General features: G+C 42.2%; 1 protein-coding gene across 1 annotated transcript in view; it reads left to right on the plus strand.

The window, feature by feature from the left end:
- LOC109405232 (homeotic protein deformed) overlaps nt 1-19,266 on the plus strand; it is a 45,328-nt gene that overhangs the window by 9,263 nt on the left and 16,799 nt on the right. The window lies entirely within an intron of this gene.

The following is a 19,266-nucleotide window of genomic DNA, read 5'->3' on the forward strand; positions in this document are numbered from 1 at the left end:
CCGTCCACTGGAGCCAGTCCAGTGGGCAATCCCGCCACGATGGCCGTCGGTTCTCGTCCGATGGTCAAGCCGACCCCGATCCCGATGTCCACTGGAACCAGTTCAGTGGGCAGTTCCGCCCTGAGGTTCACCGATGCCTGTTCGGTGATCAATTACGCCCCCGTGTCCACCAGTTCCCCTCCGGTGGTCAAGACGATCTCGCCGTCCACTGGAGCCAGTCCAGTGGGTAGTTCCGCCCCGACGGCCGTCGGTTCTCGTCCGATGGTTAAGCCGACCCCGATGTCTGCTGGAAACAGTCCAGTGGGCAATTCCGTCCAGAGGTCCACCGGTGCAAGTCCGGTGGTCGAGCCGATCCTGATGTCCACTGGAAACGATTCAGTGGGCAACTACGCCCTGAGGTCCACCGATACCCGTTCGGTGTTCAACTACGCCAAGATGCCCGTCGGTTCCAGCCCGATGGTCATGCCAATCCTGACGTCCACCGGTGCTCATCCGATAGTCGATTCCATCCCGATGTCTGTCGGTCCCTTTCCGGCAGCCAAACCGACCTTGACGTACATCGAAGCCAATCCGCCTCCAAAGTCCACTGGAACGAGTCCAGTGGTGAAGCTGACCGTGATATCCACTGGAGCCAACCCGGAAGCCAAACTCTTCAACGACTCAGCCGGTCTCTGTCCGGTAGCCAAGCCATCCACGAAGCCCACCGATCTCCACTCGGTGACCCAGTCAAACTCGACGTCATCCAGCACTGTTGTAGTAGACCCGCCGGCCCCAACCATGGAATTCAACGAGATGAATCGAATGACGAACCGAACCCCTACAATAGCCGGAACTCGTCCGGCACGCAAGCGAGTCCAGAGCAGCACAATCCAACTAAAAGAGTTCCGCCCGGCGACACGACGTGCCCTAATGCCCACCGGAATCCGTCCGGTCATGAGAACCCATCCGAGGAAGCAGTGGATCGTGGTGGTCCTGAAGTTCGGTCAACGACCACTGGATCCGCCACCGGTCAACGGGACTGGTGTTTTCGAACAGCTCCATTCCGACTCGCGGCCGAGGAAACCACCAGATGGGCCTCCGAAGCAAATCCGACCCAGTGAAGTCTTCGTGGAGTGTGTGAAGAATTAGCAATAAGTTAAAATTCACAAATAAAAAAAAAAAAAAAAAAAAAAAAAAAAAAAGTCTTCGTGGAGCGTGTGCCCCGAACGCGTCCACTCAACGAGCCGACCCAGAGGCTGGCCAGCATTCTCCAGCGTATTCTGGCCGGGGAGTATGTTCGCGCCAACGCGAATATTTTGCCCCTAGTTTCCCTATCACACGCCACGTCGTTCATCTGCCCATTCAGCCATCTCTTCCCGCCGAACGACGACATGATTGATCATGTCCGAAACCATTAACCGTCCTCGTGATCTATGTGCCAGCATTAACCATCATCATCAAAGCCCGAACCAATCAGCTTCTTATGTTCAAGGAATTTTCCTCCATCACTAAGACCGACGCCGTCATGCATCCTTTTCCTTCCATCTCATCTCCATCGCTCGACGCCGCCACCGCACAACAGTCTACAGTCAAGTTTCAACCGCCGCCAAGTGAAGTTCAGATTCGACCCCGATCACGATTAATTGAACCGAAAACGAAATACAATTCTAGTAGTTAAGTTTTAGTAAACAAACAACGCGTGTTTTCTTCACCAGTGCAATCAAGGGATATTACAGTCCACCCTCTAATCGAGCTACCGGTCCCGAATCCGTCCATCCCGCAAAATCCCTGTTCCACGACGGAACACATTCCTTTGAAATACTAACATTATTCCTCCAGAATTATTGAGATTTTCTCCAGAACGATTATTTAAGGCATTCTTTGGGGAAATTCTCCAACTTTGTTTTGGGGAATTGCTATCAGGATTCTTTATTTTATTTTTCGAGGGATTCGTTAAAATTATTTTTCCGAAGTTGCTTAAGGACTTCGTCACGGAATTTCTTTCGGAAATTTCCCAAGGTAGGGTCTTGTACCATTTGAGCAGGACTTTTTTTTACGAATTCGTTCACGAGTTTCATTGACGAATTCTTTCAGGAATTCTTGGAAAACTACTGCAGGAGTTTATAATAGAATTCTTGCAGACGTTATTTCAGGAGCTCATCTTGGTTTCTCAAAATACCCACTGAAATTTCTCCAAAGACTTTGTTTAGGGATTTTTGATGATTTTTTTTTTGCAGGGAATCTAAAAAAACTCCAGATATTCTCATGGGAATTCTTCTAAGGATTCTTCCGGGAGTTTCCTCCAAGCAATATTTTGTAAATCCTTTCAGAAAATCATAGTAAAATTCTCCAGAGATTTCATTGGAAGTTGCTCAACATGTTGCTCAAGCATGTGGCATTCCATAGTGATTCCGGCTCTGTTGTGCCCATACAGTGAAGAGAATTGTCAGACAAAAGATGCACAAAACAAGCAACAAAGAAGCGTGGAGATTACTCTTTATCCCAACTGGTAACAGATAATGACATGATCTCTATTTTTTTGTTGCAGACAAAACGGAAGCTGTATTTGTTGCGTACTTTTCAACTTGTGAATAATCAATTATTACTAATCCAAAATCGAAACTGTTTAATGGTAGATCTTCAACGGCGTTGCAGTGTTTATCGACTCGTAGTTACCACCCGAAAATCGCAATGCAAGGCTTAAAATCTCTAAACTCGTGATGTACGATCTTTATCTTATTCTGTTCAAGTTGGGATAAACTTATGTCGCATTGGGTGGATTGTCGCAACAAATGCCGGTTGCGACATTGTCATTATTGTTCGCCATGATTGAATTTTGATTCAGTGTGCCCGTACGGCGCCCAAGCCTCCCAAACAAATCAACAAGAAAATAAAAACTGGGACTCCATCAGGGATTTACATAAGGATTCTTTGGCGAAACTACTGCAAAGATTTCTTCTTCCAGAGACTTCTTCATAAATTTATCTGAGGGTTCCATTGGCAAATTCTTGCAGGTGCTTTTACGAGAATTTCACCTGGAATTCTTTAAGAAACCATCTTTGGGAAATTCGTTGTAAAATTCCTTGAATGATTTTTCTGGAAATTCTGCGATTAATACTCTCAGCTATTCATTGGGGAATTTATACAAGAGATTTCATCGGGAGTTTCTTAAGGAATTTCATTGTAATTTTTTATAGATTATCTGACAATTTTCTTAAGTAATTTGCAGAATTCTTCTAAGGATTTGTTCAAAAATTCATCCAATAGTTTTTTTTGTGAACTTCTCTAGGTATTCCACCGATTTTTTTCAAGTATTCTTTGCTGAAGGTTTACAGTAATTACATGTTTTTTTAGCAATTCGTAGGAGAATGCATCAAAAGATATTTTTTGGACAGCCATTCTGGATTTTTTTTCGGTATACTGATTTATAAAATCATGTGAAATCTCTACAGGGATATTTTGGGTAACTTATCCAGATATGTATTTTATTACGTGATCAACCCAATGATTCTATCATATTCCGAACATATTCCGAAGAATAAGTATCAGTTGAAATTTACGAACAAAAAGAAATAAAAAAAAAACTTTTTCTAGAAATCATTTTGGTATTTTTGAATACCACCTCCAGGAAACCCTGGAAGAATTTCTCAAGGGTGTCAGTATGAATTCTTACAGACTTTCTATCGGTAGTTTTTTTTTTTTTCAAAGTACTACAACAAGAAGTCCTGCAGGGATTTGTTGATGTAGTTCTTTCCTGGAAAATGAGGAATCTTAGGAGAATTCCCCCTGAGATTCAACGGATTCGTTGCAGAATTGCAGCAGAGATTCCTTGAGGATCTTTTTTTTTATGAATTCTATCGGAAGTTCCCCGAGTAATATCATCGTGAATTTCTTCAGATATTTTTCAATGAATTTCTCCATACGTCCTAAAGCATTGTACAAAGGAATTTTTTTCAAAGATTCCTTCAGGAATGCACCTAATAATTGAATCGGTTACATATCTATTTATCCCATTGCATGTTTCTGTAGGGATTGCATTGGCCATTTCCCCTGGAATACCTCAGTGAATTTCTTGAGGTATTCGTTGGGGGATACCACCGAAGAATCCATGAGGAATTCTTCCAGGCAGTCTTTGAGAAATCTCTCCATCAAGTCATGGGACATTTCTCAAAAAAGTACATCTTAAATTGTTCGAGAGGTTCTTGAGAGATCATTCTTACCGAATTTCTCCTGGCATATTATCGAAAATTCTTTTAAAATTATTATAAGCCATTTCTCCAGGGATTCCTAGTGGAATTTTGTAAGGGATTTTTTGGAGAATTCTTTTAGTGATTCCTTTGGGATTTCATCCACGGATTTCATTAGCAATTTAGGAATAACATAAGAGTTTCTTTAAGAGTTTCTCTGAGAACATCATTCAATAATAGTTTTGGGAATGCTTCGAGGATTCCATTAGAATTTTATTCTGAAATTCTCTCAAAGGATGAATTTTAATAATGAATTCATTCATTTGTGTATTATCAATTACGAATTATCTTAACCTTGAAAGAAAAAATAAATAAATCTTTATTTTTTAATTATCGTGGCTTTAACAACGTGTGATATTTTCCTCGAAATACTTAGATTTTTATTTGTTAAGAAAATTAAAAATTTATTGGGAATAGTGTGTGTGTCTTCTAGAAACTTTTCCTTATGCTCTTATTCCTAGCTTCGCCTATGTTTGTATTTTGTTTTTCCCTATAAAGTTCATCGTCTCAAGATGCTTATCGTGGAAGAAGGACATTATCTAGGACATTATTTACCTGCAAAGCTGCAACTTTTGAAAAATATTTAAAGTTACCTTTCTAAACCACCCCCCCCCCCCTCCCCTTTATTATTTCCTTACTACGACTATGCCTAATCCTTTCAAGGTGGGTTCTGGTGGCTTACAGTGGTAAAAAAAAAGAATAAATTTAGATTTGATGACTGAGAAATTAGTATGGAATATTGATTATGTGTACTGATTTGAGAACTCAATTTCTGTGCCCCTTGCGAGACCATATCCCTGGGTACGCCTATGTGTGATATTTTTCTCGATAATGCAAGAATCTTAGCTTCTAATTGGCGCAAGAAAATTGATTATTTGTTACTTTATGATCAAGTTATGATTTTTTGAAATTTTTGGACGATTTTGAAAGAATTGCCCCTTATTACTATTTTTCCTAGCTCCGCCCATGATTTGCATTTTTTCTTGGAAGTACCTCACCTGAAGATTCTGACCGTGAAAGAAAATCATGATTTGCTTGCAAAACGGGGCTGATATAATTTTTTATATGTTTGCCGAACACATAAATGGGGTACCCCCCATTTGCCCTTATCCTTGCTACGACTATGTTCGATATTTTTTCTAGCAAGGTGAGTGTTGGTGGTTTCCAATGATGAAAGAAAATTGTAATTATATGGATTAACAGCAAAGATATAAGCATTTGAATTAGTGTAACGCTGTTTTTAAGGAGGTGCCCCTCTTTGAAAAGCCCCTTTTTATCGTTTTTCCTCGCTACGACTATGTTTGAAAAATTATTATGAAAGCTGAGGCCCCAAGGTTTTCGGCAATATAAAAAAAAAATACATTTGGGTTTAAAACGAAGAAGATATGATGCTTCGAAAATTAGTGTAACGCTAATTTTAAGCACCGTCGCCTGAGAGTTAATACATTTAATAGCAATTGAATATAAGTTGGAAAAGAGCATGCAATGCCTCTTCAATATAAATGGAGCTACACTTCAATTCGTTATTGAGAATGTTTTGATTTCAAACTAAGAATTAAAAAAAAAATGTGACCCCATACCCAGATTCGATACCAGAACCTTGTGTGTCATGATCATCTGTTCTTCCACTACACTATTTCAGTTCTGTTAGAGTGGTGCGAATCAAAGCAAAACAATTTCTATCACTTGTCATCTATATTTACTTTCATGCCCAAAGCAGTCATTATCAAATCAGCAGCTTTTCACTTTGGATCGTACTGATTTATACAGTACACGGTAAAAATTCTGCACGCTGATACGAAGGGATTGGCACTTGAATTCGCACTACTTGCCTATCAATTCGTTAACATTTGAATATCACTTGGAAAGCAACATCCAATGCCTCTTTTCTTTCAAAAGAACATCGCTTCAATTCTTTATTGACTTTGTTTTGATTTTAAAACAAAAATAAAAAAAGTTTGTGGCACACCCAGATTTGATACCAGGACCTTCACCGTTTTAATCTTCAGTCTTACCACAACTCTACTTCACAACTGTTAGAAAGCTGTGAATCGAAGCGAAACACTTTCTATCACCTGTCATCTATATTTACTTTCATGTCTAAAGCAGTGATTCTCAAATCAAGAACTTTTCACTTCGGATCATAAAGCTTTGTACAGTAGTGCAAATCGAAGTGATTTTCAGTTGATTTATCCTGTGTGTTTATTTTGACTCTCAAGTCAACACTGACAGCATTGCGAATCCAAAGGAAAAAGCATTTGTGATCATGTTGCTTGGGATGTTGAATAGTTAAGGGATTTTTCCCTTGATTCGAGCGTGCAGAATTTTTACCGTGTAGTGCAAATCAAAGTGATTTTCAGTTAATTTCTCCGGTGTGTTTGTTTTGGTTCTCAAGTCAACACTGACAGCATTACGTATTCAAAGGAAAAGCATTTCTGATCATGTTGTTAGGGATGTTGAATAGTTGAGGGATTTTTCCCTTGAAACGAGTGTGCAGAATTTTTACCGTGTTTTTATCTTCTTCTTCTTCTTCTTCTTCTTCTTCTTCTTCTTCTTCTTCTTCTTCTTCTTCTTCTTCTTCTTCTTCTTCTTCTTCTTCTTCTTCTTCTTCTTCTTCTTCTTCTTCTTCTTCTTCTTCTTCTTCTTCTTCTTCTTCTTCTTCTTCTTCTTCTTCTTCTTCTTCTTCTTCTTCTTCTTCCTTATGTATCTACGTCCCCACTGGGACTTGGCCTGCCTCGTTAAATTTAGTGTTCTTTGAGCACTTCTACAGTTATTATTTGAAGGGCTTTCTTTACCTGTCATGCCCAGGGTGTCGAGAAAATTTTCCCGACTGGAACGGGGATCGAACCAGCCATCTCCGGATTGGCGATCCATAGCCTTAACCACTAGGCTTACTGAAGACCTATAAACATGCATATATACAAGAGTAAAATACAGTAATATTTCTCCGTACGACAAACTTGCATTCTTCATTACATTTTTACCGGTTACATTTGAAGGGCAAATCTCCCCCTCTTCAAAATGGATGTTGAACGCGCGCTTTACATGTTGTATTATCATTGTATTGAATACGGCATTTCATATCCATTAGAAGTATTTTCTTCAAAAACTCACGCTTAGATTCAGATTTACATAACACCTCTTGGAATGGGATGTGGTACGCTTCGTAGTCATTTGAGGATTACGACAGACTAGAACCATGTAAAAGTATTGCCTTTAAGGTGCATATTTTCTGAAAGTCCTTGAAAAAAAAGCGCATTTAATTGCAAATTTATGGACCCCAGTCTCCAGTTAGTCTAGTAATTAAGGCTATGGATCGCCAATCCAGAAACGGCGGGTTCGATTCCCGTTCCAGTCGGGAAAATTTTGTTAATTCCCTGGGCATAGAGTATCATTGTCTTTGCCTTACAATATACACATTCATGCAATGGCAGGCAAAGAAAGCCCTTGAATCAATAACTGTGGAAGTGCTCAAACAACGCTAAGTTGAGGCAAGACATGTTCCAGAGAGTACGTCGAGCCATAAAGAAGAAGAAGAAGAAGAAGAAGAAGAAGAAGAAGAAGAAGCATAAGAAGAAGATGGATCCTCCGTTATTTGGAGCCTCAACAATTTCTGTGGACCTCTCGATTTTGATTGGTTGTTGAGTTCACCCGGGCACTATGACGTCTTACTTACCACACCAAATCTTGGTTATGACCCAGTGTAGTGCTCTGATCAGTACTTCTCCTCCGTATTTTAGAAGCTCGCTTGGTAGTTGATCTACTCCAGCAGCTTTGTTGTTTTTCAACCGGCCAACCTCCTCCTCAATCTCTTAGAGGTTAGGGGATGGAAATCTTTCGTCCTGCGCACGTTTTCCTAAATCTGTTACCACGCCACCTTCGGTGCTTGCAACGTCGCCATTAAGGTGCGCATCGTAATGCTCCTGCCACCTTTCGACCTCACTCTCGCTCGTGAGAAGACTCCCGTGATTGTCTCGGCACATGTCGTCTTGTGGCACGAAGTCTGCGCGAGCGGGTTAGGTTCTCGTAGAACTTCTATATGTCAGTACAGCTCTTCCATCGCTTCGCGATCTCGTTCTTTCTGCTGGCGCTTCTTCATCCGGAAGACTGAGTTCTACCTGTCCCGCACCTTTCTATAACGTGCTTCATTCGCTCTCGTACAGTGCTGCAACATTCTCGCCCATGTTGCATTCCTCTCGTTTTTTCAACTGTTCACATTCGCCGTCGTACCAGTTGTTTCTGTGATTCGGAGTCGCGAAGCCTAGTGCTGCAGCCGAGGTACTATCTATGGTGGATCGGATGTCCCTCCAGCCATCTTCAAGTGTAGCTGCGCCAAGCTGCTCTTCCGTTGGTAGGGGCACTGCTAACTGCTGCGCGTAGTCTTGTGCCACTTCTACGTTACGCAGCTGCTCGATATTGAGCCGACTTCGACGCGTGGTAATAACCGTCGAAAATTTTGAGCGCATGCATACAGCGGATAGGTAGTGATCCGAATCTATATTCGCACTGCGGTATGTGCGGACAATGGTTATATCGGAGAAGAATATACCGTCGATTAGAGCGTGGTCAATTTGGTTTTCTGTTTGATGGTTGGATAATCTCCAGGTGGCTTTATGGATGCGGGGGAAGAAAGTGCTTCGGACTACTATATCACGGGAGGTTGCAAAGTTTATGCATCGCTGGCCGTTATCATTCGATACGGCGTAATGACGTCATGTTTTCGAATCCAGCATGTTGAACCAATGTTTAGGTTACCCAAATAATCGATTGATGTTGACTACAAGCAATCCGTTTAACCCTTTGGAGCCGGATTGTTTCGCCGCTGCTGTCGCTACCTCGCTGGTCTCGAACATGGTTGTTATACTCGGTTTCATCGCCGGGGTCATATATGACCCCTCCGGCTTCAAAGGGTTAAGGCGAAACTGGATCCTCACTTTTTGGTTTTTGATTTTGTTATAAAATAACGAAGCAATATTTTCAAAATCGGTTTTCGTACACATGTAGAGTATTTGGTAAAATGATGTATTTTGCATGAGTCGTTAATTTAGATGCTAATTGACCAATTTACCTTTTGATTTCTTAACCCTCTAATACCCAAATTTTTGATTTTGATCTAAATATCATTTTTCGTCATCTAAAATCGATTTAAGCATGTTTTGGAAGACGATTCTTTTTAATTCTCGATTTTGTAAATTTCGGTTTTTGATTTTTCTAATTTTGATTCTTGAACATTCCCTCACTTTTATATTTTTCCTGGAAGCCTTTTCGGGATACGGATTTTTTCAGACGAAAACATTTTAAGATTTTATGACTATTGTTGGAATATTAATATTTTAATTTTTTTTCATTGACAATTCTATTTTCCGTTTAATTTTAAGGAAAATAATTTTAGAGTGTATTCGATTCCCTTAACTATTAAACTAGGATAGAATGATTTGGGAAAAATTTAAAATATGTTAATTGTAGCGATTTAATACAAAATAATCAATGACTTCTAAGAGGTGACTAAACATCATTTTTACAATGATTTTTTAAAAATGTAAATACACTTTGAAATACACCAAAAACCATTTTGAAATATACAAAACAGTCCTAAATATCAGCCAAAAATATAAAAATTTTGATTGTCCACGAAACAAAAATTACAAAAATGCTCAAACTATACCCCGTCTAAAGGCGGGGTTGGGTATTAGAGGGTTAAAAAAATATTTCCATGCTAGATGACTGGCAATCAAAAAAGCCCAAAATCGCATATTTTGCCTTAAAAATTAGGGTATAGCTCAAAATTCAGACATGCTGGAGCATTTCTGAGCCCTGATTCGGATTCAGCGGCCCAAAATCTGTCAGAGACACATAAGTTTGCTCTTGAGACAAAAAAAAAATGTTGCGCTGTGTCATCTAAGAAATTCTGCAGCAATGTTGCACGTTCGGTGAAGTACTAGATTTGTCGTCATGAGTTGAAGTTTGGTGTGACGAAATGATGAATTCTCCGTTTCTGCAATAAAACGACGCAAAAAGCGTGGGTATTAGGATTCTTTACCTAATTGTATGCTGTTTGAGCAAAAATTTGGGTAACTGTGTTGTTCTATTTTTCATGTATTTTTATTTCCATTCTAACATCACAGGTACCCAGAGTTTTGCTCAAACAGCATTAAATTGGGTAATAAATCATAATACCTACGATGATGAAGATGAACCTGGACGTGTTAGTGCAATATCTGCAACGGTATTGTTGATTTAAACACTGTTTCTTTTAATTTTTCATCCTTTGACAGATACGCATATTTCGACTTCAACTGTAAGGTCGTCTAGCAACCAAGCACTTATTTGTCAGAAGTAAGTCACAGTGACTTCTACGCGACCGAAACCTGTGCTGCCGAAACCTTCGTACCTGACGATATGCAAATACAAAATGGTCATTGGAATAGAAAGCTCTTGGCAAATAACTGTGGAAGTGCTCATAAAATACTATGCTGAGAAGTAGCTTTGCTCAAGATGGGAAGGTATACCAATTTATTTAGATATGATTGCACTCAACTCCTTTAGGTAAACCTCTGAAGGATTTTCCGAAACTCCTAAAAGGTACTTACATTATCGGTCAGGCTAAAGCCTGAGTGGCCTCTGCTGTACATAGTAGCCGTCTCCATTCTACTCGGTCGGTTTTGTCGGCTGTTCGAGTCCGTATGAAGTTGATCATCAATATTAACTTCTTTTCTCGATCAGCCTAGATAGCTGTGTAGTGTCGGTAGCGATTGTCTCAATTGGCTAAGAATAACACAACGGACCGCCTGTTCCGGTGGTAAGAGTCCACCAACAGGTGACCCCTAATTCATGGTGTGATGCGGCTTTATGCTTACCGTGCCTAGGAATGAATGGCTAGGGGGGTCTAATAAAAACCTAACCGCTAACGGAGCCTGTGGAGTACCAGGGCGCCCTCCACAGTATGTAGCCCTTACTGCGCTAACCGGAGCAATGGTGCAGTGGACCTTGTGTTTCTCCGAGACAATCAGCTGCCCTTCTTTAGTCTCACTTGAGGCTAAATAAGGGCGGGATTATGAAGATGTTGTTAATTAGTTTAAATTTTCACCTATATGGTTTCGCATTATGCGATTTACACAGTGTATTCTGTGTATCCTCGCCTTTGGCGTTTTCCAATCGATACCGATTTGGTTTTATTGTTGCTGTTCTTTGTTGTGCTGTTGTTGCGAAGAGTTTAATCCAGGGTTGCCACATATACAGATTTTTATGTAATCATACAGATTTTCTTGCAGCTTTTCATACAGAATTCTGTATGTACAGATGTACAGATTTTTGGAAATGATACAGATTATACAGATTTTTCAGAAACTTACAGAATTTCAAACAGATTTTTCGCGTAATATTACAGATTTCATACAGATTTTTGACAAAAAATGGTGATACAGATTATAAAGATTTTTGAAAGGCAAAATACAGATTTAAATGTGGCAACACTGGTTTAATCTTACCTAGTTTGGGTAGTGGCTACGGTTAAGATAGCTCAGATCAATCTTCAGCATAAAAGAACAGCAACGATCAATCTTTGCAGACTTATGCAAAATCGTACAGCCCAAGTGGCCTTGGTACAAGAACCTTACTTTCGTAAGGAAAATTTCTATCTAGGAAACCTTGTGAACCCGGTGTTTGCCACTTTCAGTAAACATGAAATGGCAAACTCGCGTGTCATGCCTCGAGCCTGTGTGCTTGTCAACAACGCAATCGTTGCTACACTCATCTCAGAACTAACCACCAGAGATGTATGTGCTATCACAATTGATGTATCTGTTGGAAACCTCAACAGAAAATACGTCTATTGTTCTGTGTATTTACCGCATGATGAACCATCCCCTACGGATGCTTTCAAACAAGTCATCGCATACTGCACTTCAAAAGGCCTTCCGCTAATTGTTGGCAGTGATGCTAATGCTCACCATATCATCTGGGGCAGCTCAGACATTAACTTGAGAGGCTCCAGTTTGATGGAGTACTTAAGTAGTACAGATCTTGCATTACTTAACATAGGCAACCGCCCAACCTTCATGGTATCTGCTAGAGAGGAAGTGTTAGATATAACGCTTTGCTCTAGCAGAATTAGTCACGAGCTGACCATTTGGCATGTGTCAGATGAAGAATCTTTATCTGACCATCGCTACATCTTTTTTGAACATTTAAATGTTACTTCGCAAACATTGCGCTTCAGAAATCCTCGGTCAACAAACTGGGATCTTTATACTGATTTGGTTGCAGCCAAATTTCATGGATACTCACCATCCATTGACACTCCAAGTGATTCAGATGATGCCGTTGATACTACAACGACCTTCATCATGGAAGCTTTTGAAGAAGCATGCCCTCTACGGTCTGTGAAGATCACAAGAGGAACCCCTTGGTGGAACTCTGATCTGGCGAAACTCAGGAAACAATGTAGAAAGAGTTGGAACAGACGACGTTCGGCTGGTTCGGAGGCTTTCAGGTCGGCTCGCAAGGCCTACAGGAAAGCTCTCCGGTCTGCTGAACGATCCGGCTGGAAAAACCTTTGTACAAATGTTTCCAACTTGAGTGAAGTTAGTCGGTTAAACAAAATCCTTGCGAAATCTAAAGATTTCCGGGTGAACGAACTTCGTTTGCCAAATGGCGATCTGACTTCCTCTGATGAGGAAGTTCTGGAATGCTTATTCAGCACACACTTCCCTGGATGTGTGGATATTACATCTTCGGATGAACCTGATGTCGTTTCTTGTAGTTATGATTCTTTAGCTTCGGCTCGGAGTATTGTAACTATAGAATCGATTGAGTGGGCTTTTAATAACTTTGCTCCTTTCAAATCTCCTGGGGCAGATGGGATTTATCCTATTTTGCTTCAGAAGAGATTTGATTATTTCAAACATGTTTTTAAAAAACTACTTGTTTGCAGTTTTGCTACAGGGTATATTCCCAAATCCTGGAGGGATATTACTGTAAAGTTTATTCCGAAAGTGGGTCGTGCGTCGTATGAAGAAGCAAAGAGTTTCAGACCTATCAGTTTGACCTCTTTTCTTCTGAAATGCTTAGAACGCATTGTGGATCATCACATCCGTGATGTTCATCTGGCCAACGTGCCTCTTCATGTGAACCAACATGCCTACCAATCTGGTAAGTCCACTGTGACTCTTTTACACAAGGTTGTTTACGATATCGAGAAAGCATTCGCTCAAAAGCAACCTTGTTTGGGTGTTTTCTTTGATATCGAGGGTGCCTTTGACAACGTGCCTTTCGATGCCATATTGGAATCCGCACGGAGTCATGGTACATCTCCAATGATTTCCAATTGGATTCATCAAATGCTCAAAAACCAATATCTCTTTTCGACATTGCGTCTAGCAGGGATTAGGAAATTGAGTGTTTGTGGATGCCCCCAAGGGGGAGTCTTATCACCGCTTTTGTGGAATCTCGTAGCAGATACGCTATTGAGGCAACTCAATAATAGCGGTTTTCCTACTTATGGTTTTGCCGACGACTACCTAACATTGTTAGTTGGTATGTGCATCAGCACCCTTTTCGACCTGATGCAAAACGCCCTTCAGGTAGTTGAGGGTTGGTGTCGCCAATATGACCTTTCGGTTAATCCGAGTAAAACATCTATTGTTCTTTTCACGGAAAGGCGAAACCGTAATGGCGTTCGACCTTTGCGTCTCTTTGATTCTGAAATCGATGTGACTGAACAGGTAAAGTACGTTGGAGTCATTCTTGATTCCAAGCTTTCCTGGACACCTCACATTGAGTTCAGAATCAAGAAAGCTTGTATGACCTTCGGGCAATGCCGGCGAACCTTTGGTACAACTTGGGTAGTTGAGGGTTGGTGTCGCCAATATGACCTTTCGGTTAATCCGAGTAAAACATCTATTGTTCTTTTCACGGAAAGGCGAAACCGTAATGGCGTTCGACCTTTGCGTCTCTTTGATTCTGAAATCGATGTGACTGAACAGGTAAAGTACGTTGGAGTCATTCTTGATTCCAAGCTTTCCTGGACACCTCACATTGAGTTCAGAATCAAGAAAGCTTGTATGACCTTCGGGCAATGCCGGCGAACCTTTGGTACAACTTGGGGTCTAAAACCCAAGTATATCAAATGGATTTACACAACTGTGGTTCGGCCAATATTGGCTTATGGATGTCTTGTGTGGTGGCAAAAGGGTGAAGTGAGAACGGTCCAATCAAAATTAGGCCATCTCCAAATGATGTGCTTAATGGCGATGTCTGGAGCGTTCTCTTCAACTCCTACGGCAGCGCTAGAAGTTCTCTTTGACGTTGCCCCACTACACATTCATCTCAAACAAGAAGCCCTTTCTTGCACTTACCGGTTACGGGTACTCGGTCTACTAGAGGAAACTCCTGTGAACCACACATCAACACACACCTCGTTGTTTCCACTTTTAGTGAATTGGGACAAAATTGTCCTCGCTCCAAGTGATCTTACAATTGCTTGTAATTTTCCATATAGGACATTTTCCACGAAATTCCCTTCCCGAGAAGAGTGGACATCTAATTATCTGGAAAGAAGTATTTCAGACGGCATCGTATGTTACACTGATGGCTCCCTTCTCGAAGGTCGAGCAGGTGCTGGTGTTTATTCTCGTGAGCTAAGGCTGTATCAGTCTTATTCACTTGGTAGACACTGTACCGTTTTTCAGGCCAAAATCTTTGCTCTTATGTGCGTAGTGCAATCAGCACTTCAGCAGCACGTAATGGGCAAAGTAATATACTTCTGTTCAGATAGCCAGGCTGCTATTAAAGCACTTGCTTCGGCCAACTCCAGGTCGAAGATAGTTATCGCTTGTCGAACTCAAATCGAGGAGCTGAATTCAGCAAACGCTGTTCACCTTGTATGCGTACCTGGTCATTCTTCCATCGCTGGAAATGATTTGGCTGATGAGTTAGCTCGCTCTGGAGCATCACATGACTTCATTGGCCCTGAGCCAGCTATTCCGATATCGAAGTGTTGGATTAAGCTTCAGATTCACACCTGGGCTGTCACTCAACACAGACAATATTGGAATAGTTTGGAGTCATGTCGTCAAACCAAATTGTATAGTGCTGAGCCAACTCTACGGGTGGCGAAGTATCTAACTAATCTGTCTAAGCAGAATTGCAGCATTCTGGTCAAAGCATTGACTGGCCACTGCCGACTCAGCTATCACATGGCGAATATTCAGCAAGCTGATTCATTTGCCTGTGATAGCTGTGAATCCGATTATGGAACTTCGTATCATTTGATATGTAACTGTCCAGTTTTCGCGCAACTGCGTTTCCGAGTATTCGGTAAACACTTATTAAGTGAAACTGACTTCAGAAACCTGAATCTTCAGGATATTCTGTTGTTCTTAACCCGCTGTGGTAAAGAGCTATAGGCTCTCTTTCGCTTTATGCGTTATTACAGTGCCCTTTTCAGGGCGCTGTTTGAACCCATTGTGGTACGCTTGTGCGTTAGTACCCTCTTCCAGGGTATTTTTCCTATTTCCCTACCTGTCCTTATCCCCATCCAAATCCTTTTTCCTTCCTTTTCCCTCAGGTAGATGATGAAATAGGCTGTTATTTTGGCGATGGCACAAATGTCCCAAATGGAGGATAACGTGCCTCTGGAGCCAGCCTTCTGATACCTGATACCAGGCTAAAGCCTGAGTGGCCTCTGCTGTACATAGTAGCCGTCTCCATTCTACTCGGTCCATGGCTTTGTGTCTCCAGTTCCGCACTCTGCGAAAGGTCCGCAGATCGTCCTCTACATGATCGACCCATCTAGCTCGCTGCGTACCACGTCGTCTTGTACCGGTCGGATGACTCTCGGGTTAATCGGGTTGCTATCCGACATCCTGATGACGTGACCCGCCCGCCGTTGCCTCCCGATTTTCGTGGTGTGGACGATGGTTGGTTCTATCAGCAGCTGATGCAGCTCGTGGTTCATTCGCCTTCTCCAAGTCCCGTCTTCCATCTGCACTCCACCGTAGATGGTACGCAACATCTTCCGTTCGAAAACTCCAAGGGTGCGTTGGTCATCTGCACGTAGGGTCCATGTTTCATGCCCATAGAGGACTACCGGTTTGGACAATGTTTTGTAGATAGTTAACTTCGTGTTACGGCAAACTTTATTTGATCGTAGAGTTCCGCGGAGTCCACAGTAAGCACGATTTCCTGCCACAATGCGCCTCTGAATTTCTCTGCTGGTGTCGTTGTTGGCGGTCACCAGTGAGCCCAAGTACACGAATTCTTCGACCGCATCGATTTCTTAACCGTCGATATAAATTCGGGACGGCGGCATAAAATTTGAGAGAGTATCTTGTAGGCAGCGCTCAGTAGTGTGATCGCGCGGTAGTTCCCGCAATCCAACTTGTTGCCCTCTTTGTAGATGGGACACACGATACCTTCCATCCATTCCTCCGGTAATACTTCCTCCTCCCAAATCTTGGTAATGACCCAGTGTAGTACTGGTGAGAGCACTCCACCGTATTTTAGAAGCTCTCCACCGTATTTCAGAAGCTCGCTTGGTAGTTTGATCTGCTCCAACGGCTTTGTTGTTTTTCAACCAGCCAACCTCCTCCTCAATCTATTGGATCTGGGGCCGGAAGTCTTTCGTCTTGTGCACATTCTCCTAGATCTGTTACCACTTGCAACGTCGCCATTGAGGTGCTCATCGTAATGCTGCCGCCACTTCTCGACCACCTCACGCTTGCTCGTGAGAATATTCCCGTGATTATCTCGGCACATGTCAGCTTGTGACGCAAAGCCTCTGCGCAAGCGGTTCAGCTTCTCGTGAAACTTTCGTGTGTCCTCAGTGCGGTACAGTCTAAGCCTACAGCTTCACGATCTCGTTCTTCCTGCTGGCGCTTCTTCATCCGGAAGACTGAGTTCTGCCTGTTCCGCGCCTTTCAATAATGTGCTTCATTCTTTATTTTCAGTTTCATTTTATTCCTGGATTTTGACTTTCTTCTTCACATTTTTAACTGTTCACATTCGCCGTCGTACCAGTCGTTTCTAGCTGCTCTTCTGTTGGTAGGGTCACTGCTAGCTGCTGCGCGTAGTCTTGAGCCACTTCTACGTTACGAAGCTGCTCGATGTTCAGCCGCGGCGTTCGACTTCGACACGTGTTTATAACTGTTGAAAGTTTTGAGCGCATGCCTACAGCGACTACGTAGTGATCCGAATCTATAGGGAAATGGAACCATCTCGGCAGGGGTCCTATATTGGGCACTTTTCTGCTATAACTCAGCCAATTTTGAACCAATTGGCACAATTTTTGGAACGCGATGAGATACGTATAGTATCTAGCCGTGTACAGAATTTCAAGTCAATTGGTTTGGAATTGACTGAGTTAGAGCGAAGAGTGCCCAAAATACCGGCCGCTGCCCAAGTGGTTCGCTACCCTATTCGCACTGCTGTATGTGCGGACATTGGTTATATTCGAGAAGAATTTACTGTCAACTAGAACGTGGTCGATTTAGTTTTCTGTTTGGTAGTCGCCTGATCTCCAGGTGGCTATGTGGATATCTTTGCGGGGGAAGAAAGTGCTTCGGACTACCATACCACGGGAGGCTGCAAAGTTTACGCATCGCTGGCCGTTATCATTCAATACGGGCGGCGTGCAGGCTGTTTCGCCCGACTACTGGTACCGCCCGATTTCCTCCCTTCCTACCTGCGCGTTCATGTCGCCAACAACGATTTTCACGTCACTCGGCGAGCAACCATCGTATGTTTGCTCTAACTGTGCGTAGAATGCTTCTTTCTCGTCATCAGGTCTCCCTTCGTGTGGGCAGTGGACGTTGATGATGCTGTAGTTGAAGAAACGGCTCTTAACTCTCTACATGCACATCCTTGCGTTGATCGGCTGCCACCCGATCAAATGTGTCGCATCTTGCCCAACACTATAAATCCTGTTCCCAGTTTACTGATGGTGCCACAACTTTGGTAGCAGGTAGCTGCTCGATGCCTGCTTTTCCACACTGTCTGTCCAGTCCAACAAAGTTCCTGCAACGCCGCGATGTCGAAGTTGCGGGGATGTAGTTCGTCGTAAATTATCCTGTCACATCCTGCGAAACCTAGTGACTTGCAATTCCATGTTCCAAGTTTCCAAACGTAGTCCTTATTTCGTCGCTTGGGTCTTTGCCGATTGAATCGAGTTGTATTTTCTCCTATGTTATTGAAATGGGGATTTTAACGGATGGCTTATTGGGCCCACGCCAACTCTCCTGTCTCGCCGTAGGGCCATCGTGCCAGTTCTGTTTAACTCCTCCAAGGTTTCCTGCTTAAATTTTCTCATGTATTGCTCCAAGAATTCCTCCAAAGTTTACTCATCAGTGGCAACTTCGGCTTCGCCGACTTCTTCATGGGTTATTTCAGGAACTCCTACAAGTAATTCTTGATAAATTCGTCCAACGGATTCTTTCAGGAATTGCTACATGCATTTCTTTAGGAGTTCCTCCAAAGTTTCCTTCAGAAATATTCACATGGATTCTTTTGAAAATTTCTCCACGGATTTCCTTAGGAATTTCTGCAAGTATTTCTCAAAAAATAAAGTTGCTGAGATCACGGCAATGTTGTTATTTGCCGAGCACTCGGCTGTGCGGATCTCGGCGAAAGTTTGAGAAAATGCTGAGATCCCGGCATTCAAAATTAAGTGCGTAACACATAATATAATATCCAAGCCGAACCAGCTTAGGGCTGAAAGCCTCGTTAAAGCTAATAATAACAATAATAATATATAAAATTAATGATTTCATTAATATGCAATGATATGGAACGAACTCACCGGTAGATATCAATTTCAGTGTCCCTGGATATTTTATTACATACTGGCACACGAATCAAACCGCTGCCACAGCATCGGCCTCCGGCATCCGATCGAATCAATACACATACGAGACTGACTCTCATCCATCCCTCACGCTCACTCCACGAAACACGAATCAAACCGTTGCCGTAGCATCGGCCTTATGCATCCGACCGAATCAACGCACAAACAAGACATTCACATAATTGATTTACATCAAAAGTT

Source organism: Aedes albopictus, chromosome 1 (genome assembly GCF_035046485.1).
Source record: "Aedes albopictus strain Foshan chromosome 1, AalbF5, whole genome shotgun sequence".
Taxonomy (NCBI): Eukaryota; Metazoa; Arthropoda; class Insecta; order Diptera; family Culicidae; genus Aedes; species Aedes albopictus.